General features: G+C 46.6%; 1 protein-coding gene across 5 annotated transcripts in view; it reads right to left on the minus strand.

Annotated features, from left to right (window-relative positions):
* The window catches only part of STK11IP (serine/threonine kinase 11 interacting protein), a 771,273-nt gene that overhangs the window by 322,696 nt on the left and 424,909 nt on the right, over positions 1 to 23,668 (minus strand). The gene's annotated exons all lie outside the window — the stretch shown is intronic.

The following is a 23,668-nucleotide window of genomic DNA, read 5'->3' on the forward strand; positions in this document are numbered from 1 at the left end:
CTGGCAGCATGACCAGATGCAGGCTGAGAAGGTCCAGGTACCAAATCTGCCTCAGCCACCCCAGGGCGACGGGTATCATCCTGCATTGGTACTTTTTGAGTTGACCGATGACTCGCAGGAGAGCCAACAGGGGAAACGCGTACAGAAACGGGCCTTACCACGGAAAGGAGAAAACGACCCCCATGCACCTCGGCTGGTGGACCCTGCTGGCAAATTTCTGGCATTTGGAGTTCACCGCAAACAGATAAATCTGGGGCCTGCCCCGCTTGAAGATCCAGTCCACCTGGTCCTGCTGAAGTTCCCACTCCTGGCAGGAGCGCAACTCCCTGCCGAGTGAGTCGGCGATGGTGTTCTTGACTCCCGCCAGGTGAAAGGAGATGAGGAACAGCTCCTGTCCGACAGCCCAGTGCCACAAGTTCTGCACCTCTTTGGAGAGTGCTAGAGATCGGGTGCCCCCCTGCTTCCTGATTTGGAACATTGTGGTGGTGTTGTCTGTGAAGATGCTTACCACCTTGCCCTTCAGGGACGGAAGGAAAGATTTGAGGGCACAGAACACTGCCCCCAGCTGGGCGATATTGACGTGGAGATCATTCTCCTCCGGCAGCCTCAGGCCTCTGGCATGCAGACGTCCGGTGTGAGCTCCGCAGCCCTCCAGGGAAGCGTCCGTGGTGACTGTCTCCTGGTATGGAGGGTTTTGAAACCATTTGCCCGGGCGGTATTGGAGTGTACGCCCCACCACCTCACAGACCGACAGGACTCCTCGTCTACCGGGATCTTGTCTGCGAAGCTTCCGGACACTTGTAATCATCGAGCTTCCAGTAACTCCTCAAGAGGCCGCATTCGCAACCTGCATAGCCGTATAAGGTAGATGCACAACATGTCGAGCAGCGACTTGATGGTCCATACTGTGGCGGTCAGCTGTTGTACCTTCCCCAGCACGGCTGCTATCCTCTCCTCTGAGGGCGACGCTAGGCAGGAGACCGTGTTGAGCTTGGCTCCTAGGAACAGTGCGTTCTGCGATGGTGTCAAGCACGACTTTTGATAATTGACGGAGAACCCCAGATCCATCAGCAGCCGGACAGTTGTCTGTGTGTTCGATGGCTACCTCTCTTGTATTGGCCACGATGAGTCAGTCGTAGAGGTATGGATACACATGCATCCCTCGTAGACGTAGATGGGCCGCCACTGGTGCCAGGCACTTCGTGAACACCCTGGGAGCTGCCTTTAGGGAGAAAGGGAGGGCCTTCAAATTGTAGTGCCTTCCCTGCACCACGAAGCGTAGGAACTTTTGAGGCTGCCTGTGAATGGGGAAGTGGAAGTAGGCATCCTCACGATCAAGCAATGTCAAGAAGTCTCCCTCCTTCAGTTGGCCGAGCATGTGCTGCAACGTGACCATCCTGAAATTTTGGGACTTGAGGTACTTGTTGAGAAGATGCAGGTCTAGAATGGGCCTCCATCCCCCGGTTGTCTTTTTTTTAGTATCTGGAGTAGACTCCAGGGACCTGGAGTAGTCTTGGAACTAGCTCTGTCGTCCCTTTTTTTAGCATGGTCCATACTTCCTGCAGGAGCTGAGGGATGTGCTGCTCCTGCCGGGTCACCGGAGGAATCCGCTGAAACTCCAGGGTATGTCCGTGGGCGAGAGCATCCAGCACCCATCTGTCGGTGGAGATCTTTTCCCACTCACTGACGAATCCCTTCAGCCAGCCTCCCACTGGGTTGCATGGGTGGAGGGAAGATATCCTGGCCAGTTCAGACCTGCTTCAGCGCCTGAGTTCTGATTTGGGGGCAACAACAGTGTTGACCACCTCCACCGAAAGCCTTGGAACGGCCTTTGTAGGCCTCCTGGGTAGTGGGCCGGGAGGGCTGATGGTACGACGAGGAGTCCCCACCAAAACCTTTCGTTGATCTGCCCAACTTTCCGTCGGTGGCGCAAAAGGAAGAGCAGTTCTGTTGGAAAGCACCCAGGGCACAAGCTATATCCGTCTTGATGGCCTGCAAGGAATTGTCCAGTACCCTGGTCTGGACAACCTGGAGGAAATTGGTGGTCTCTACCAGCCTCGACGACAGAGGCAGACACAGTTCCCCCCATCTGCCAGAGATGTCCAGGGCCACTGTGATAGCATGGTCCAATTCAATTTCACCTTCCTGGAGGAATGTGATCGCCTCCACCCTCTTGTCGTCGGGTAGGAACTCCAGAATCAGGGCCAGCTTGTACCACAGCTTCCTGTCGTACCAGGCCAGGATCGCCAATGCATTGGCTGCCTTGATGGTTGACGCCAGAGTAGATGACTTTTCCTCCCCACTGCGGCCAACTTCTTCCCCTTGCTGTCCGGAGGGACCGAGGACGATGATGAGGGGTTAGACGACCTCTTCCTCGCAGCTGCGGAGACCACCGAGTTCGGCGACGGTTGCCACCTTAGGCACTTTGGCGCAGACTTTGGGCACCCGGTACTTTTTCTCCAGCCTATCCCCCGCTTAGCCGGGGCCGAACAAGGATTCTTCAGGAAGGCTAGGCCTTCCTCCCACATGTCGTCCAGGAGGGGCACTGCCATGATGGTCTTCCTCTTGGCCTCGCGCATAGGAAGCCCTCCTTCTTGGCCTCTTCAGTCAGCTGCAAAAACTCAGAAGCTCGGGCGACCATGGCATGAAACGAAACAGCCTGTTTCTGCTGACTTAAATACCAGACAATAAACTGGAATACCAAGGAGTTGAAGACTTTGGGACACTTTATATGTGGACAATTATTATTTTTATTTTTTTTATTTTATCGGTTTATCACAAACCTTTAAAATATTTACAAACAAAACACAAAACATCGAAGAATCACAGTCCTTTAGAAATACCCCTCCCATTTGCTCTTCCGTGCGGTCTATTCACTATCCTCATTACTCATCAACCAACGGTAAATTCAAACGATTTTCAATTATCATTAGGAAACAAGTCAATGGTAGTATCAATTTCATGTCCGATCCTTGGAACATATTGGCACACCAATCGTCGGCACAAAGGGAGGGGTAAATTGGGCCCCAAGGGTCCAGATGGATTGTCCTTTCTGATCGAAGTGTCGTGCATAATAGCACCAAATGCTTAAGGGTTTCCTTGTCTTTAGTGCATAGTCTACACAATGGATTTGTGATTTTATTACATTTCCATGAGGCCAACCGTTCTTTGGTTTTAAATATGTTTAGATGCAGCATCATGAACACTCTTCGTGCCGGAGGATCTGGAAACAACTCAATGTAGCGTTGTGGAGAATTAAATGCCCGAGTTTCGAGCGGCGCCTCACTCATCATTTTTGCTGCAGCTCGTTGTGTACAAGTTTGATCCCAATCCGCACGCCAGATTTTTAGTTTGGTGGCATTCGGGTCATTATGAAGCATGTCCAAACTGATTCCATATTCACTCAGAATCTCTTCACATCTCCTAGATCACAGTGACACCATGCTGTTTGTTGGTGTTAGCTTGTGAAAGATGTCGAATTGCGGTATTTGCTCGCAATGGCGAGTTTTGCAAAACAAGCTCACCAGGGTCCAGCATACCCTAGCATGGAGCGATATGAGCGACAGTTCATATCTCACCCATGCTGTCAAAATTCCCCTTGGGAGAGCTAATACCTTAGACCAGAAACAATTCTCCAGCGATGTCCATGTTTCATGGGTACAACCCAAAGCGTTTTCAGCACCATATAATAAGACTGGGATTACTTTTTGCTGGTAAAAAGCTAGCACTGGTTTTATTGAGAATTTCCCAAATTTCTTTTGCATGATGACAGCTTGACTTGCCAATTGCTTGCATTTCCTTTTGGTTTCAGTAATCCATGGCCCCTCGTTGACTGATTAATTTATTAACATGCCGAGGTATTTTACGCTCTGGGCTATCTGAATGGAATCCTGACCTAGGAACCATCTCAGTTGTTTCGATTTTTTCCCTCCTTGACTGTTCAGGTTCTTTAACACCAGGATTTCACATTTTTTTGTGTTTATCACCAATTGGTTAGTTGCAACATATTGGTCAACCGCATTCAGTTTCCTCTGGAGGCCAACAGGTGTTCGGTCCATCAGGACCAAGTCATCGGCATATAACAGCCAGTTTAGATGTGACTTAGCAACTTTTGGTGGAAAAGAACTTACTGAATCGATCGATAAGCCTATGTCCGATATAAATAAGCTGAATATAGCGGCAGCTAGGGGACAGCCTTGTTTCACCCCTTTATAGGTTTTGATTGGTGCTGTTAGATTTCCAGAACGATTCAAACGGGTTTTTATTGAGGTTTCAGAGTGGAGATCCCGGATTGCTGCTACTAAATCAACCAGACATCCCCAACTTTGTAGTTTTAACCACAAACGTGGCCTGTCGATGGTATCAAATGCACATGAAGTCAATGAAGGCCAAATGGACCTTCGTGTTCGACTTTATCGCCTCCATTTTCATCAGGTTCAAAAGTAACAGATTTAGTGAGCATCCTACTTGTTTTACAAATCCAGATTGCCTTTTGTCTACATGATTAGACTTGACTGCCCATGCCACCAGTTTTTGCTGCAACATTGTGGCATACATTTTCCCCAGAACGTCCAAAAGTGCAACTGGGCGATAATTTTTTGGGCATGTTCTCTCTCCCTTCTTAAAGATAGGGACAATGACAGCAGATTTCCAGGATTTTGGGGTCCTACGGCACTTATTCTGTAAAATAGGGCTTCGCATATAGATGCCCATAGCTCAGGTTGCTGTTTAATAGGAAAGTTGGTAAGGCCATCAGGGCCTGGGTGCTCGGGAGTTTTTTGCATTCTTGATTATTGACACAATGTCCTCTCTCGGAAAAGTCAGGGCCCACGGTTTCGAAGATGTTTCCAATGGGACAAATCCTTGAGCCTTTGCTTTGTAAAGGGCTTCAAAATGGGCTATCCAAGAGGATTCCGAGACCATGCAACACTGCAATGCAATTTGAGGAGCTTGAAAGTTGTAAATGAGACTCCAAAAGTCCCTAGAGTTTTTATTCTTCAATGTAGCTAGCATCTGCTCCGCATTGTTTTGCACTAAGGCATGGTTTATGCATCTTCAACCAGTTCTTATATTTTTGTTTCACCGCCTTTTTTTTCCAGTTTGAGCGGCAGCATCTAGAGACTGAGCTCTAAGTGCAGCACGCATCCTTCGTTTTTGAATAAGGATCTCGAGATCGAAATGATGAGCCCGAACCATGTTAGGGTTTTTTAGGCCTACCTTTATTGTTTTGAATTGTGTCAGTAATTGATCGTATTCAAGATCTGTACTCAATTGACAATACTGGATCATCGCAGCGTTAACTTCACTCTCCTCCAATCTTAAACAAACTCTGAATCGACCTGGAGTTTGTGTGCCCACTTTGGCCTTTGAGCAGATTCAGATGTCACCATTTTCATGAGTAACATATCATGATCACTGTTCGCTTTTTCACAGATCTTCAGGGAATGTATCCTAGGGTGCAGAGCTTCAGACACGAACATGAAGTCTATAATAGATGAATCCGCACGGTGCCATGTGGGAACAGGTGGTATGTCACCACAAGTGTTTCCATTCAACATCTGGAAATTTCGTAGACCCATTTCGATTAACCATGCTTGTGCCAGTATGCCTAGGTCTGATTTTACTTGCTTAAGTAGGTTGATGTTTAGATCTCCACAAAGAATTATCTTCGACCAACCTGAGGATTCCACCCGAAGATCGATTAATCCCGTTATCTGGTCAATGAAATCCGTCTTTCCTGCTCGTAGATGGTTCCAATACAAGTTCAGTATTATAATCCTGTCTTGAGTATGCTCATGTGCACCGGCTCTTTCAATGAACGTCTCCTGAATATAAGGAGAGTGGTTGACAGAATAATACGCCATCCCGATGCTCTTCTCACCATCGTCAGCAACCCTGACATAGGGCGCCCATATTTTGATTTTATAGCCGGATTTATTGCAATCTCAAACTCCGAGGTTACCGGCAGCTCACTTAACCATGTCTCCTGTAAACGCACGATATGGAGATTGTCTAGCCAGATTGTATTAAACAGATGTATAAACCCTCTTGTGTTCCAGGAAGCTAAACAGCACTCCATGGGGGTTCAAGCTCCTGGCATTATTGGTTATTTTTTATGTTTAAGGCCCCTGCTAACCAATGCCATTCATGATTTCCAGGGGCGGAGGTTGTAGTTTGAGGACCCTCTTTGATGTTATCCTCGGAAAGTCCTTTTCTTTTAATTATGATTCTCATTTGTGCATTTTGACCATCAGATGCCACTCCTCCATCACTCGATGTTTGAGTTATCCTTAACGGAAACGGTGATTGCATATGTTTCTGATCCATAGCTTGCGACAAACTCGAATGCCCTCGTGAATCCTTCGTCGCTGTGTCGCTTGTTGGAGCCGGTGCTATGGATAGGCTCGAGGACGCTTCCCTTTGAACGTCCGAGCCTCCATTGGAGGTTCGTTGAGACGCCTCGGGCTCAATAAATTTGTACACGTCGAAGCCCAGTGAAAACAACGCAACGTTTTCCTCCAATATCGATGTAACAAGTAAGTCCGAGGTGGAGCACCACCTTGTCGTTCGTTCCTTCAACTGGAAACTCCACGATTTTTAGATCATTTGAAGTTATGGCATGTAGGCTTGGAACTAGATGAAGTAACTTAAGTACAGTTCCTCGATTCAAGATCAAGTTATCAATTGATTCCAAGATCTCAATTTTCACCTTATGAGTGATGCTCTTATTTGGGACAGACTTTAAAAGACTTTCCTTTGATGTTTGTGGACGTCTGTCAGTCACAAGCCCTTTCACCTTTCTTCGATTGTTTTTCGGAGACTCGACGTCAGTGCGTCTGGTCGAGGGCCCATGGGAATCATTTTCATTAGCTGATTTGTCGCTTCGTCCTGAGTTCGACCGTAACCTCCCCGGTCTATCAGCTTGAAAATTAGCTAGACACTGTTTTCTCTTCTCATCCATTGTGAGGAAGACTGGCCTGAATAAAGGAGGAGGAAGTGAGTTGTTGCTATCTCGTGCTTCAATGATTTCACAAGACCTTTCATGTAACCCGCATTTTATAGCGGGATTTCTGCAGTCATCCTTGACGATGCTTGATTGAATTGTCACAGGCTTGTCCAAGATTATTTTGGCTGTTGGCTGTACAGGATTATCCTTACATTGAATAGGCGCCGCACTTGGTTGAGCTCCCATGTTGTGCGGCAAATCTTTGCCTATTGATGATGCATCTTCCAGATCCACGTATTCCGGCTCATCGTACGTTGACAGGTTCAGTAGCTCCACCGCGATATCCATGGTTCGTGTGGTACTCTTCGTTTGTATCTGTTTAACAGGTATTAAGTTTGCACTTTTACCTTGAGTTTGAGATTGATTTTCCAAGTCAGTAGACACTGCCTGGACCATTTTGATGTTCCGCAAGAACTTCCGAGCTCCATTTAAAGTATTGTTTTTCCTTGCCTTTTGATTTTTTGATTTCTTACTGGTTATTTTAACAGCAAGTTTAGATTTTGGTGGCAATTTCTCAGACTTTCCCAAGGCCTATGGCCCTCCAGTAAAGATTGAATAAACATTAGGCTGCCCCACTGTGGAAGGAATTAATCGATCTTTTGAAGTCGGTTCCGTTTGAATGCTGACTCCTGAGGTCGATGCCATTTGAGTGTCCTGGCAGGTTTTGTTAGTGGCACATCTAGCCTGCTCAAATGCTGTATGGAATGATAAGTCAGCGACGTTTGGTGTAAAAGAGATTACCGATGAGCAAGAACCAGTCTTCGCCGAAGAAACTGAGGCCTTATTTCCTGCGTCTACTGGAACTGTAACGCCCTTCATGACCTCTACTGCGGGCTCCTCACCGACCGGAGTGAGCTGCAGTGGGATTGAAGGCTGAAGACGTTGCTGTTCTTGCAAAATCAAAGCATCAGCTTGAAGGTGATGGTGTTGTAATAACCGGTTATGCTCTTGCAAAGCTTGGGTTCTGGGCTTAGCTCTAATTTGCCCTCCATCAAGGTTGGAGCACTCAGAAGACCTTTGCCGGAGTGAATGATTTATATCGTATTTAAATAGGGCAAGTGTCTCCAGGGCAACTTCAGCGAACAGCCTTTTATCGGTTGAATCGCTTTTTCTGCTCTCGCTTAATAGGTTGAAGGCTACATCCAGTCTTTTGATGCCCTTGTGTTCTACATATGAGTGGTCACAGGTTTTATCCAGTTGAATCAGTTTGGAATTCATCATTGCCACAACAGTCGTTCTTTAATTGCCTCATGTATATTCTCAGAGTTTCATAAAGGGAGCCAATGAAATCGATGAGGATGCCAATAGAAGGGCTTGCAATTTAGTCGAGGGCAACGCAGATGGTATTTCTGCTCTTGTGGTTTGTGCATGGAGCTTCGGCATCCTACCGGAGTGGTGCTCCTTTTCATGGCGAATTTTAGGTAACGGACGTTCAATCAAAGATGAATCCATAGAGTCGTTGAGTGAAGAGTGCTCATTGCAATACATTTCCTCAATAGCCTCATTTGCATTCCTATTTGAAATGGAATGTCTTTTTTGGGACGTCAAGTGAATATCAGATATCTCATGCCGCGACTCCCCATTGGGCAGGTGTTCATATGTCTTCAGCCGTTTGTAGCAGACCTCAGACCATATGTCGCCCGTTGCCCCCAACAACTGACTATTATTTCGTTTTAGGGCTGTTTTAGCCTTAGCATCTACAGGAGTCCTGTGTTCTTTAGGTTGCTTATTTGAACATGCTTTGTTCAAGAGCACTAGATTCTGTAGGATGTTATTCACAACCCCCAGCGAGTCTCTTCTTGCAGCATTTTTTGGGCTCGCCTCCGACTCAATCAGGCTGCCAAGATTCGAACTCTGTTCTCGACATTGCCCCTCTGAATTTGAATTAATTTGCTGCTGACTAGAATCATTAACGTTACCTTTATGAGAGGACCCAGTGTCCAATTTTCCCCTGGCACACACTGGAGAACTCACAGTGAACAATGCTTCTGCCTCCTTTATGCTATGCATAGAGTCCTCGCAGCCCAGGCTAGAGAATGAGAGGTCATTCAGACCCGAAGCTGCTTTCAGTAATTCTGATGGGTTGCAATCTTTCAACAACTCAGTTTCCTTTCCTTCTAGACTGTCTCCACCAGGGGGAGCCTCTCCCTCCCCACAGCAGCCAGTTTCAACTTCACTCCTGGCGGCACTCTGGTCGCGCTGAAGCAAGCTCTTCCTCCCACCGTACCCCGCCCCTTCTGAGACGGTGTCCACGGGACCATTGAGCAGGTGAGTGTTAGCGACTACTGCTATAGGGGTGGAAATATTGACGTTGTAATCGGGACACTTGTTTCCATTCACAGCTGCATTGTCGAAGCATGGTGCTGTCGAGGAGTCACTGTGCTCGATGCTTGCACTCGCAGCACATTCAGCGCCACTACCAGGAGCAGTACAGCTCTCCTCAGCAGCGCCGGGAGTCAGACGAATTCCCTCCCGCGAGTATGCGGGTTCACTTGAGGCAATTGGTGCCTCGAATACTGTGTCACAAAGTATATGTGTGTGTTTAGCAGCGTCAAGTTCAGGATCATGTTCGAGATTAGGATCCGAATTACAGTCGGCTACATCAGAGGAGCAGGAATGATAGCGACTTACTTTCGGGATGAATAGAGGACGTTGAGCAGCTGTGTCCTCTGTTAAACCGGCACAATCACGACGCCTCTGAGCCGAGTCCTCAATACAGGGGAAGGTGCAGCCGCCATGCTCGCCCACCTGCCAAACAGCCAAACAGCTCCGCGTCCTCAGCCCTTTCCACCTCAGGGCTTCACGCCGCAAGGGTCACAGAGGCGGCCTTAAGTAGTCAGCTCGTTGTTAAAGGCACACACACCTCAACCCTTTTGTATGGGCTTGAAAGAGTTGAATGAGTTGAGAGTCTCTGTGCGTCTCTATGCTTCCTTCTCACTCGCCACAGCCAAACAGCTCCGCGTCCTCAGCCCTTTCCACCTCAGGGCTTCACCTTTAAAAGGTACTCCAATGTCCAGGCAGGATTTTTCTGGTCCTTTGTTAAAGTCCTCTCTCATCCCAATCCTCCATCACATGATTGGGGTCTGCAAGAGCTGACTCAGATAATGTGCTGAGCAATGTTGCCAGGTCAGAAGGACAAAATAAGCTGAATGCCCTTCCAAAACAACATGTGGACAATTATTAGCGCAAGTGGTTTTTTCACCTTTGACTGTTCTTTCACCGTTGACCCTTTTTATCGATGTAATAGCGACTAGAAACACAGTCTTGTAAATGAGATGTTTAAGACTGGTTTTATACAATGGCTCAAAAGGGGGACCCATGAGTTTAGAAAGTACAACATTTAAGTCCCACCCGGGAGCTGGATTTGAAATTGTGGGTGGGGAAGGTAGTCTTTTAACCCCCTTCCATAAATGCCTTAAGTACTGCTATCCTCCACCATGACATTTTGGTTTGAGAGGTGGTGTATGCCGATAGAGCTGCTAAATGAACTCAAATGGAATTAAAGACTAATCGTGAGTCCAAGCAGATTGAGTAGTTTATGTGAAGGGGAGCAGTCAATGGGGTTGATGCTACGTGTTTTGCACCAAATGACAAAGTGTTTCCACTTGTTGAAATAGCAATGTCTCGTGTTAGCTTTACGCGTTTCCCTTAAGATGTCCATACATATTTGTGGCAGGTTTAAATGCCGAAAATATGACTTCAGTAGCCAAGCTGCCAAGGTCAGTGTTTGTAGGCATGGATGGAGTGCTGTCATTGACATTGGGATAGCATGTTGTAAGGGAACGGTAGTTTGACTGGTGTGCAGAGAGATCTTAAGCAGGTGTGAAAACCATGGCCGTCATGCCCACATTATCATCTCTGCCTTAATGCCAGTAAGACTGAGATTCTCCTCATCAGCACACCTGCTCCCTCCTTCCCTGCCGGTCTCTGGCTGGCCTATCTTGTCCCCCTTCCTTCTCCCTCTTGTGAGGCTAAAAACCTCAGAGTCATCTTCGGCTCCATTCTCTCCTCCTCTCCTCACATCTCTGACGTCTCTAAGAAGTCACACTACCAGCTGCACCTCCTCAGAGGTATTCTACCTTTCCTCTCCTTCCCCCAAAAGCTCACTGTCTCCAGAGCTCCAATTCGCTCTAGGCTGAACTACTGCAAAAGCCTCTTTCTAAATCTGCCTGCTTCTACTCTCTGTCCTCTGCAACTCATCCAGAACAGGACTATGATGCTTGTCCTTGGCCTCAAGCCCTAGGATACTATCTCTCCAGCCTGACATTTCTTAATTGGCTCCCAGTGGCTGCAAGGATTACATTCAAGACCCTTTGCATTTTCCACAAGGCTTTCTGGGGCCTGGGTCCAAAATACCTTTAACTCTCCCTCCGTAAATACATTCCCACTCAATCTCTTTGCTACTCCACCTCCAACTCCCTCAGGGTCAGTTGCTTCTCCATGCAACCAGCTGGCAACAAGCTGGGGGTAGATCTCATTCCTCGGCTGGGGCCACCCTCCGGAACTCTGAAACTTGAGGAGAACCATCCGGTTCCGGAAGCACCTCAAGACCTTCCTATTTGCTTCTGCCTTCACTCTGCCTCTCCCCTGCTGATCTGTCTGCTTTGGCACCGTGCACTTGGCTACCCTGTGATTTCGGGCCCAGGTCCCTGCCCACCCAGCCACACACCTTCACTGCCTCCTGGCAATCCTTGCACGCGAGTCTGTATCTGTACCCCTAGAGTCCCCTTACTTGCACTTATCAGACACCCCTTGTCTGGGCTTTAAATCTTGTACTTGCCACCTTGCTGGCTGCACTACCAGTTGTTTTTATCCCTTGCTCGGCACTTTCCACTTCTCCCCTCTCCCTTGTACTTTCCCCCTTCCCTCTCCCCTGCACTTGCGCATTCTCAATGTCACTGGGCCTAGTAAGATCATTGTTTTTGTCCTCCCTTGTTCCCCTGCCCTGCCTCATCACTCTCTGAAACACTTGTGTATGGGCGCGATACAAATAAAATATCATTTCAGAGGGACAAACTGCCCCACAGATTTTGTTCTCCCCCAAGATGTCATCGACAAAGTCTTTGTCCTGTAGTACTTTTAAGTCTGGATCTTAAAATGATTAGCTGATTAATAAGCAGATTATATCGAATCTGATCATGTATCAGGGAATCCGCGATAGGCCGATCCTGGTCTTCAGGACCAGGTAGCACATAAATGTCAGGATCATGGTCTGCATACTGATCCTGTGTATATTGATCATCAAACTGACCCGGATCGTCATCAGCGTAACCATGACCAACCTCATCATCTCCTAGATCCCCCATCTGTTGACCTGCTTGATCATGTTGGTCCTGATCAGACTGGTGTGTGTTGGACAGATGAATGTAACCTTTCAGATTTACTATGAGATTCCCTCCTCCCCTTGATCAAATACTTTTGCTACAAAGGGATCTTGTCAAGGAAGTTTACAAAACATTACATTGTATCCACTGTTTTTTTCAAACTTTTCTTTTGTCCTATACCGGTGCTAGGAGCTTTATTAAAGTCAAAAGCTATATGATCACCATCAGCTTCATGTGTGTGATGTGGCTATAAGGCCTCAGACGAAGGGGATGGGGCTTGTTAGGCAAGATTGTATGCAGTACCCCTTGGGTGCACTACAACAACCCTGACCTCCTGGCAATAGGAACCCAACCTTTGGTATAAGCTTACAAGCTACACAGGTTGGTAGCATGCTGAGCAGCCAGGGCTATCTCAGGAGGGGTCAATGTGAGCAGTAGGGGAGTTTCACAGAGTCACAGTGACTAGTATTCAAATAAACACTTACACACAAGGTTTCTTGAATAAACAATTATTAATTTATTTATCAGTCAATTAGAGTAAGCCTTCTCCAGAAGGTAGCAATATAAAAGGTAACACTCAAATACACTTCAAAACACACACTCTTAATATTCTTAAAACAGTAAAGACCCTTTTGGGATGGCCCACAGTCACAACCTACACCCTCATGTGACTTCAACAGCTAGGGTGCTGGGACATTAATATCTTACTGTTTGCATTTAGAATACTTTTAGAACTTGGTCAAAGGAAAAGGTTATTAGAACAAACAAGAGACCACAAATATGCTTATCCAGGCAAATACTTTTGGATCCCCTAAGCAGAGTCATTCAGTATAATAGGTTAAGCCAAAGTCAATGGGCCAAAGTTTTATATGGGCTGAAGCACTTTTGGTAGGTAAGTAGAAAAGTCTTTGCACAATGTTTTAGAAGTCTTTGAAGAAAAGAAGAATCAAATGTAGGGCCACAAGCTGTTTAGACTTGTGAGTAGTAGAAGATGCAAGCAACTCTAAAATAAGAGGCAAGTCCTCTCAGACTTTACAGTACCTTTGTATTGAAGAAAAGGTGCAGCAGATGACTCCTGTTCCTGTGCAGCTCTGCAGATCTCACTGTTCCTGGGCCTCAGTCGTGGGGACTCCTGCACTGCAATGGGACCGTCACCGCTCGCAACCGGCAATCTTTCCAACAAGTGGCGCTTCAGGGTTTCAGCTCCTTGCGATTACCGCAAATAGCAACACTGTGGTTTCTGGCTGTCGAGATGGACTTTCCTTAATTCTGGGGTCCTGCACTCTGTTGAGGGGGCTCAGGCTCAGTCAGTCCTGCTTCCTAGGAGTCCGGAGGATCTTCCTGGAGCTCTCGGCAAACTTAAAAGCAATGCACACAATCTGGAGTTCCTCTCCCTGGCGCTTCAGGTTCCAGCAGCAACTCTGTGGAAATGCAACCAGCTCCAAGAGAATGTCCAGGTGGCTTACTTTTGAGTTGATTGGTCCCACCAACTCAAGGGGAGAAGTCGTCCTTGCAGGGGCTTCTCTGTCAATACGAATTTGGAGTTTCAGCACAGCAGCAGGGCTTCACCGGGCAAAACAATAGTCCAGGAGTTGCAGCAGGCGTCCTCTTCAAGTTCTTCTTCGGATCCTTCTTCCAATGGTCGACTCTGCCTTCCAAGCCAAAAGCCTCGCTTTTTTCAGTTCTCTCCCATTCATTCCAGCCTAGCCATCAGTCACCCTCAGGGTGGCTGTCCTTGCCGGACAGACAGCCGGCCAATCTTCACAGAGTGCATTTGGGTCTCATAGGAGACTAACCACAGGGAGTTTCGGGCACCTTCCTCACTTCCTGCACACCCCAGACACGCTGGAGCAAGAGGCGGGCTTCACTCGTGAATCCCGCCAAAGGCAAAGCGAACAAAGGGACCAAACCTGGTTTGGCGCACAGAGTAAATCTCAAGAAGGACCTTTCCACAAAGAAATGGCAAAAAAAGACGACTGGGGCCATTTTGCCAAAAATGGCACCCTTGTTTGCTTTACTGCAGCATGCCAACGGAGCCCGCGGTAAATGCACACCACGGTAGTTAAAAGTAAACCACTGCCACCAGCCATTCAGTGAAGAAAGGGTAACATAAAAATGTTACATGAGAAGCTAGACAAAGTGTATACTAGGTAACCTCTCCAGCACCCTATTGTAAGATAGTCTGTGATGGGTCTAGAAAGTTACAAATGTAAATAAAGTCAATTTCACTTTACTGCTCTGGGAAACAGTAGTTTATCCAAGAGAAGGTATTTAAACCTTTCGGAAATCTGAAAGACTTCTCTGTGTCACTGCACTGAAGGCGCTGTGTGTTACAGTGTAAAAGATGATGCCTATGGAGTTTGTCCGACTCCACAACGAAAAGAAACAGAGTTCAAAATCACATTAAAATACATGATAGAGTGGGGAAAAAAGGGTCGCACTCTCTCCAGGTAAAAGAAAACAAGTCCTCAAAATCCAGCAAAGTTACTGGGGGTCTGTAAGGTTGGGGGAATTAGCACATTTCTGAGAATTCTCCCCTACACTCGTCCCCCCCAGACTAAGGGACAGGAGGATTTAATCCACCCCTGGATGAATCTCCTTACTCCAGTCGGTCATACTTTCTGGGGAGACCATCAGCATTTTGGTGTTTACACCCTGTTCAATGGTAAAATCAAACCCCTGTAGGCTGATTGACCATTTTAACAATTTAGGATTTTCCCCTTCATCTGCATTAACCATCTCAAGAGTTGGTGGTCTGCTTGAATCACAAAAGTAGATCCATACAAGTATGGTCTAAACTTCTTCAAAAACCACACAATGGCAACACATTCATGTTATACGGTTGCCCACCTTATCAAGGTTCCTTCAGTTTCCTACTGATGAAGCCGATTGGGTGTTCCCTGCCTTTCTCATCCAGCTGACTCAGAACTGCACCTATACCTGTATTGGAAGCATCTCTCTGTACAATAAAGCATTGGTTGTAGTCAGGAGCTCTTAAGACTGGAGCTTGACAAAGGGCTTTCTTAAATCCTTCAAATGCCTTAGTACACTCCTCATTCTACCTGACCTTCTTGGGGAATTTGGGCGAGGAGATCACATTTAGGGGAGACGCTAAGGTCCCATAGTTCTCAATAAAGTTCCTATAGTACCCGGTGAGACCTAGAAAGGCTCTCACTTGGGTTTGAGTAGTAGGGGTGGCCCAGTCTTGTACCTTGCTAGGCAATGGCATTATTTCACCTCCTCCTACCTCATGTCCAAAGTAGACCACTTTACGCTGACCAATTTGACATTTTCTTGCCTTTATGGTCAGCTTGGCCTACTCAAGAGCCTGCAATACATATCCTAAGTGGTCAATATGTTCCTTCCAAGTAGGGATGAACACTGCAATGTCATCCAAGTATGCCATGCAGAAGTCCTCCATCCCATTCAGAACATGATTCACCATCCTTTGGAACGTAGCAGGTGCATTCTTTAGTCCAAAGGGCATAACCTTAAACTGGTAGAGGCCTCCTGCGGTTGAAAATGCAGTTTTCACCGTCTGTCAGAGCTATTTGCCAATAGCCTGAGCTTAGGTCAAATATACTGAGGTACTTGGCTGAACCAAGTTTATCAACCAGCTCATCTGTTCTAGGTAAACGATGGGCATCAGTTGTGGTGACTGCATTAAGAGTTCTATAGTCCACACAGAATCTCAACTCCTTGGATCCTGCCTTTGGTTCTAGTACAACTGAACTAGACCATGGACTTGTAGATGGCTCTATTACCCCAAGATCAAGCATCTTGTTGACCTCATCCTTTATGTGAGATCTTACATGGTCTGACATCCTGTAACCTCTGCTTGTAAAAAGTAAATGGCCACTGGTGAGAAGCTCATGCTGGCCCCAAGGGGTCAAGCCTGGTGATGGTGAAAACAGAGGGGCAAACTGATTTAACAGAATTTTGCACTGCTCCTGTTGTTCCAGTGTCTGATCAGAAGAGAGATTATCGTCCATCTTCCCATCTAAAGGTGTCCTCGGAGGAGGTCAGGTAGAGGTTCACTCCCCTCCTGCTTCTCTTCGGCAGAGGCTAGGCGCAAAGCTCCTAGTTCTGGTCTAGAGACATAGGCCTTTAGGGGTTTGGTGTGAAAGACCCTGGGGGACTCCTAAGGGTTGCCTAAGTCCACCAAATAATTGACCACTCCAAGTTTTCCAACAACCTTGAAGGGTCCAATCCATTTGTCCTGTAAGGCCCTCTGCCTTGTAGGTACCATAACTAGAACTAGCTGGTCTTGAGTAAACTCAACCATGTTGGTCTTCTGGTCATGCCAATGCTTCACCAGAGCCTGACCTGCTTTCAAGTTATCTGAAGCTTCTGTCATGTGCGTCATTCTCCTTCGGAGACCCAACACAGTCAGTGGCTCTCACTGGCCTGTGGGAAGGAGCACTCTCCAACCCTTCCTTGATTAGGGCCAATGGACCTCTAACCAGATGACCATAGAGAAGCTCAAGGGGACTGAATCCAACCCCTTCTTGAGGGACTTCTCTATAAGCAAAGAGAATGCATGGCAGTAAAAGGTCCCACTTTCTTCTAAGGCGTTATTTTAAAGCACCCATCATGCTCTTCATAGTCCTGTTAAACATCTCCACTAACCCATTGGTTTGGAGATGGTAGGCTGTTGAGAACTTGTAGGACACTCCACAGTTTTTCCACATGGCTTGCTGCATGTAGTGGGACAAAGTTGGATCCCCCGTCAGAGAAAACCTCCTTGGGAAAACCTACTCTGGTAAAAATATCAAGTAGGGCCTTAGCCACTGCCTGAGCAGTAACAGTCCTCATAGGTATGGCTTTAGGATACCTGGTAGCATGGTCCACCACAACCAATATAAATCGGTTGCCTGAAGATGTAGGCGAGTCCAAGGGACCAACAATGTTGATTCCTACCTTCTCAAAAGGATCTACCACCACTGGGAGAGGCACCAAAAGGTGCCACATTCTTGGCTCCACTCTTGCCAGAAATCTGACAAGTGTGACAGCGTCTACAGAATTTATCTACCTCAGACCCCATCTTAGGCCAGTAGAAATAAAGAGAAATCCTTTCCTTAGTCTTCTTAAAGCTTAAGTGACCAGTCAAAGGAATCTCATGGGCTAACAGTAGAAACTGAGGTTTCACCTCCTGGAGGCACTACCAGTATCCTGTATTCCTGTGGGGTAGACCCAATAGGTTAACTGTAGAGGAGGCCATACTCCCAGTACAAATTGTGCTTCCCTGGCTCTTGCCCATCCAGCTGGGAAGCTGCCTGTTGGCAAAGTCATTCAAGAGTAGGACACTCTTTGACCTCTGCTGAAGTCTGCCCTGCAGGGGCCACCTTCTGCCAGTAAAGACTGCAGCTCCGGATCCAGATCTCCAACAGGGGGAAGGTCTTCTTCCAGCTCTGTGTCATCAGTAGCTGATTCACCATCTTCTGGTTGAACCTCACACTCCGCCTCAGCTGGCGGAGTAGTCACAAGTGTGACTTTGGACTGTCCGCTCGTGGGATGTCCTGGTTTGATGCATAGGAGTGGCATCTTTCTGGTTTCCTGAGACCTTAGGTTTCCCCTTTCTCTCCTCCTTCCTGGAAATAGAAGTTGGCTCTTCCTGTGGACTGGGCGTTATAGGTTCTTCAGTAACAACCCACTGAGAGTCATTTGAAGTGAGCACTCTGACCTTCCTAGTCTGCTCCTGCTTCCTTTTACTGGGAGGCCTGGGGGTGCTTGATACAACTCCAAGAGTTAAAGTCATTCCCAGCAGGACTCTCCCAGGCACCTCACTTTGTACACTGACAGGTATTCTTAGAGTCATATTGGTGCACTGGGTGAGAGCTGGTTGTATTGGAACCATCTGGATAGGGCCTCCAGCAAGCTTAGTGCGGCCTTTGGGTGCCTTAGCAACATCCTCAGGTTTGAAAAAGTTTCATCAACCACTGTGATGCTGGCCCCAGTGTCTCCAATGGCAGGGGCCTCCTGGCCATTTATAAGTACACTGTCCTTGTAGTATTCTTTTGTGTTATCTCATATAGAGTTATACACACCTACATGCTGCTGTTCCCATAGACCCAGGGACACTAAAGAAACACTGGCAGAGACTCCGATGGGGTCTTCAGCCAATAGTTGAAAGCTTCCACTTGCCATATGTACTTCTCCCTCAGGGATGAAGGATAAGGAGGCAGTGTGGACTCCTGAAGGTTTACCCTTGCATCTGGGATCCCCTTTCACATGGTCAGTTGACCCAGAAGCATAACATTTTCCAAATGTTTTCTGGAATGGGGGCTTCTGCTGACCTCCCTCTGGTTTGGCATCAGAGGGTTTACTAGACTGAGCTGGTTTCCCAAATGGCTTACCCTTCTTATGTCTGTGGCCCTCTTTTGGGTGGGAGGATTTAGAATTCTCTTTGTCATCTTTCTTTTGCTGCTTCCCCCTCATCCTTCTTGTGAGTGGCCCCAGAATCCTTGTGAGTGGCCCTGTTGGTACCCCACAAGTCAGCAGCTTTTGCTAGCTTCTTGGGATCAATCTCTTTGGAGTCAGCCAAGTGCTCTCTCAGCTCAGGAGAGCAGGCATCAAAAATAGATTCCAACAAAAACAGATTTCTCATTCCTTCAAAAGTAGTTACTCTGTAACCCATAACCCAACCATCTAAGTTTTTCAAACATTCACACTCCCGGGTAGCCCAAGGGGTCCCATCAGTCTTTATGAGGGTCCTAAACCAAGGTACTGGAAAGGAGTTTTCCCAAATCTAGCTATCAAAGCTAGCTTCACATTTTCATATTCCAATCTTTCAAGTTGCCTCACCTCCATTACAGCATCAGTTGCAACCTGGGGGAGCCTAGACAAAAGCCAAGGAATCAAGTGATTCCCTGTGAAACCCTGAATCCCATAGTTATATTCAAAAGCACCCAACCAATAACAAATATCAGGTTTCACATCATACATACTCAGTGCTCCTTTCGGCATGCAATGTCTGTTTGGACTGGAAGACCTAGAAGACTGTGATAGAAACATTTTCAAGAGACAATTTCTTCATTTCAAGAGAATGTTGCATTTACATTTCCCTTACAACTAATCTTATACAAAGTGCAAGGATGTCAACCAACAAAACCGGAGCTCTGTCCAGCTCGCAGCTTTCTTTCAGCTCCCTTACCCAAGTGTAAAGCAGTTCCAATAAAAGCCTTAAGTATAATATAAGAGTTAACCAACACTCGGGGGGCTCCCTTCCCCAGTTTCAAAACATAGTTCCAAACACAAAATATCTTGAGACTTCGTCCTCAAGTAAATGAGCAGGTTACACCTCAGGATTCCCCAGTGACCCAAGATTCACTTTTAATGTAAAAGGCTATTTTCTAGCTTTCTTAAGGTCTGCGCCGCACTTGCGCCCTCTGGATTTCTTCACTCGAGTCCAATGGATATTTGACGCACTTGTACGGATGAAGTTCTGGTCACTTGAAGGTTCAATAAAGATGGGTTTCTTGGGTTCGAAGCTTTGGTTACTTGTAAGTTTAACACATGTAAATTTGACTTGCATTTAAAGTTGTATTCACTTTTGAACTTGGTACATGATGAGTTTAAAGCTTCTTTCATTTATGATCTTCATAGGTAACAGTGCAGGATATGTTTGATACGCTTTTCACTTGGCTGGAAGTGTTAAAGATCTTCACTCGATTCACCTCAGTGTTATACATCATTGTAGAATGTCTGTAATAACGTGCCCGGTACTCAAAGAACTTTGTAACAATTGAAAAAGGTTTCATTCATTTAATTACGGTGTTGAGTCGTTGTAAATTGCCTTTGTAACGTGCCCAGCACTCAGCCTTTCAAAAACGTTTCTTTATGTACACGCGACCAATACGCTACAATGTATTTTCATTTATTCAAAAGAGAATGAGGATTACACTCGGAGACCTTCTAAAACAGGGTTTAATATGCACGCGGCCACTCTGATGCAAAGTAATCCTATGCGTAATGTTCAAACACTCGCATTCTGGGTTTCCTTTCACATAGAAACTTACCGGTTGCGACTTTTGGCGTTCTTGCAGTGCAGATTTTATGGCCTTTGATTCTCTGCCTCCGGGCTCCACCTTCTGCCCATCAGGCACTCTTGGATCGGCTTCTGACCCCAGTCGAAGTCCACTGTGAAATCCACGAAAAGGGACAGCCTCCAGCCTCCACCCTTTCAGAGTTCCCTCAGTTCCACAGAGCCTAAGCTCCCAGGCTGCACTCCTTTGAACCACTGGCATGCCGTGAACCTGCAGCTGCTCGCAGCGTCTCTTGGCCTCTCTGCTGCTGCTGCTGCTCCATGAACGCCACAGCTTCACTCGCCACTGCTTCTCCTCTGACATCTGATGGGGCTTTTATACAACTGCAGCCCTTTAACAGGCGGCAGGTGAAAATGCATAATCAGCCCTGCCCGACCATCATTAAGGGGACATGCCTGACCTATACTACTCTGAGCAGGTCTCTTCCTTGTAAAATCAACTAGTCTTCATTACTCCCAGTTGCCTCTTCCTTGTGCCAGTACTGTTAGTAGTTACATACGGGTAAGTTAGGGGAGTTGACTTAGAATACCCCATTAAGGTGGGGGAAGGGTTGGGTTGGTCAGCAGTAGGAAAAGGGGGATACCATGTCTCTCCTAAGGGCATCCTACTCCCAGTCTCCACAGACCCTCGTCCCAGGTGATCCTCCCTCGCTTGTCCACCCCCAGGTTCAGGATCCAAAAGCCATGGCCTTTCCCTGGCCACTTGCGCAGACGATCCAAGGGGGTATAGAAGTGAGAGTACCCTCTGGTTTCTCACAGATATCACATGCTGGTTTCATTTTAAGTGTGCGTTTAAGGCCTAGAATAGAAACTGTAGTTTTATACATTACTGCCTACATTGAATTATTGCGAGCTTCACGGGGTAGACTCATTGTGGACCACTGACCCCACTCGCACTCTCCAGAGAATAGCCTTGACTGCTCCCCATTGCCATCTTGAATGAGTTTGGGCTAATCTCCGAGTTCTTCTGGTCCCTATAACTAGGATGGCCTCCTAATATCGGTGGACCAGGCAAGATTCTAAACTTCCATCTTAACGGTAGCAATGAAGCGCAGTCAAGTCTTAGTCTCAGTAGTGTGAGTGTGGGGTCAGAGGCCCTCAATGAGTCCACACGGATCAATACACAAAGATTCAGCTTAGACAGTCAGTTTTCAAAAATACTGTTATTTATTTATGCCTTCAGAACAGAGTGACAAATGAAATTAGCAGGTAGTATCACACAATACTATATTATACAAATATATACAATCACCGGTATGTTCATTTATTATACATCATCAAATAACTTCATGTAAAACAGGTAAGTAATGCAGATCAAATTATGAGAACCTGTCAAGTTCTCAACTTTACAAGTACAAACCCTACAGTACAAACCCTAAGATGTATGTGGCAAAGTACCCAAAAGTCACAGGGCTTCCCACAAGTATATATTCTCTCCAGGGATGCAATGGACTTGTGGTGGAGATTCAGAATAGTTTCAAAGGGAGGTCTGCTATCCTCTCTCTTCCAGAACCCGGAATAACCCCGTGGGAAGGGAACTTGACCCAGATTCGAGGACGAAAAGGCAAGCGACTGGTTCCAAATTTTATCCTGTGCGGACAGGCACAGTTATGCTTACTTGTCCCCGCTGGCTGATTTTGCCAGGGATCACAATGGGTCGACTGAGGGGTTGGGGGAGGATGCTGGGAGCGCGGTCTTCCATTCTATGTTACTGGATGTAGATTAAATGATGCAGAACACTTCAGGACACTTCACAGGCTTGAGCAAGGTACATTCCTGGCGTTGATCACCATTTGCAGGCAACTACAGGCGTCCTTCCAGTCACGGTCACAGAAGCTGCTCCAGGATGGGTTTCCTGGAAGATAGGTAGCTGACATTCAGGGAGAATGTGACTTGTGGCACAAGCCAGTGACCACCAAAGTTCCAGGCTTGAATGCGGAATGACAGCAGTTCTGGCAAGGTAGCTCACGTGAGAGTTGGTCAGTCCACTGGGCACTCCAGGGACACTTCCGAAGGCTGAGGGACTGGATCCTTGAGAAGACATTGCTACTAGTTGGTCCCAGGGCTGAAGGAAAAAGAATAGGGTTCCATCTATATAAATAAAAATGTAAATGTTTGTTTGTTCAAAATCTTAAATCTCCGAAAGTTCTTCACTGATTGCTTTGAAATTTGGACACAATGTTGCATTCGAATATGCACGTGTTTTTATATACCTACCATACATAGATGTCACACCTGTGAAAGGTAAAAACATGCTTTTTCCGAAAAACAGTGCCATCTGTTGGACGTAAAAGCAACACACGCTATACTAAATATTTTACGATTCCATTTCAACGTTTCCAATTTAGAATGGCTCAAATACGTGCCGAGGAAGCAGCAGAGCGACGTGCAGCCAGACTTCAGGATGCACGGATACGAGCACGGTGATCGCGTTCTGCAGCTTCAGATCTGCTTCGTTCTCAATTGAATGAACGCGACCGGCTGAGAGTGGCTGAAAGAAGTCAACGAAAAACAGCAGATCAGCGTCAAACATGACTCTGTGCTCAGCAATCACGCGATTACAATCACCTTGCATTCCGGTACAACCCAGCTGATGATTATAGTTTGAGCTGGATTGTTCTCATCGGCACTATGACTGAAGTATGTCCTTATTGCAAGGCTCTGAAATTTAATGGAGAAACTAAAGAAATGTGTTGCACCGCCGGGAAAATTAAACTGCCTCAACTTGGAGAACCGCCAGAGCCATTAAAAACTTTGCTTGCCGGATATACCGCCGAATCAAAGCATTTCCTATCTAACATCAGGAAATACAACTCATGCTTCCAAATGACGTCGTTCGGCACAGAAATCGTAACAGCTCAATTCATGGCAACTTGCGTTTGCAATCACCATCAACAAAGATCAAGGCCAATCTTTAGAATTGTGCGGTTTAGATCTAGACACGGATTGCTTCTCACATGGACGATTATATGTTGCGTCTTCTAGAGTCGGCAAACCAGACAATCTCTATATCTGCACAGACAATGGAACAACAAAAAATATTGTATAACCACAAGCATTGTTAATTGTGCTCTCCCTTTTTTTCCATTTAACCAGACTGAGCCACAGCAACGCGTGGCCGGGTACAGCTAGTATGTACTATGGAGGGAAAGTTGCAAAGAGAAAATATTTCCCAACACTGTTCACACGCTGGCCACATACAACGCCGGATTACAGAGCAGTTTTCAGACCTAGATCCGAATTCTTATTTTGTATTTTTTCCTAAGTATCAATACTGATATGGAAGTTCTCTGG

The sequence above is a fragment of the Ambystoma mexicanum genome, chromosome 9 (assembly GCF_040938575.1).
Source record: "Ambystoma mexicanum isolate Mex_15411 chromosome 9, UKY_AmexF1_1, whole genome shotgun sequence".
NCBI classification, from domain to species: domain Eukaryota; kingdom Metazoa; phylum Chordata; class Amphibia; order Caudata; family Ambystomatidae; genus Ambystoma; species Ambystoma mexicanum.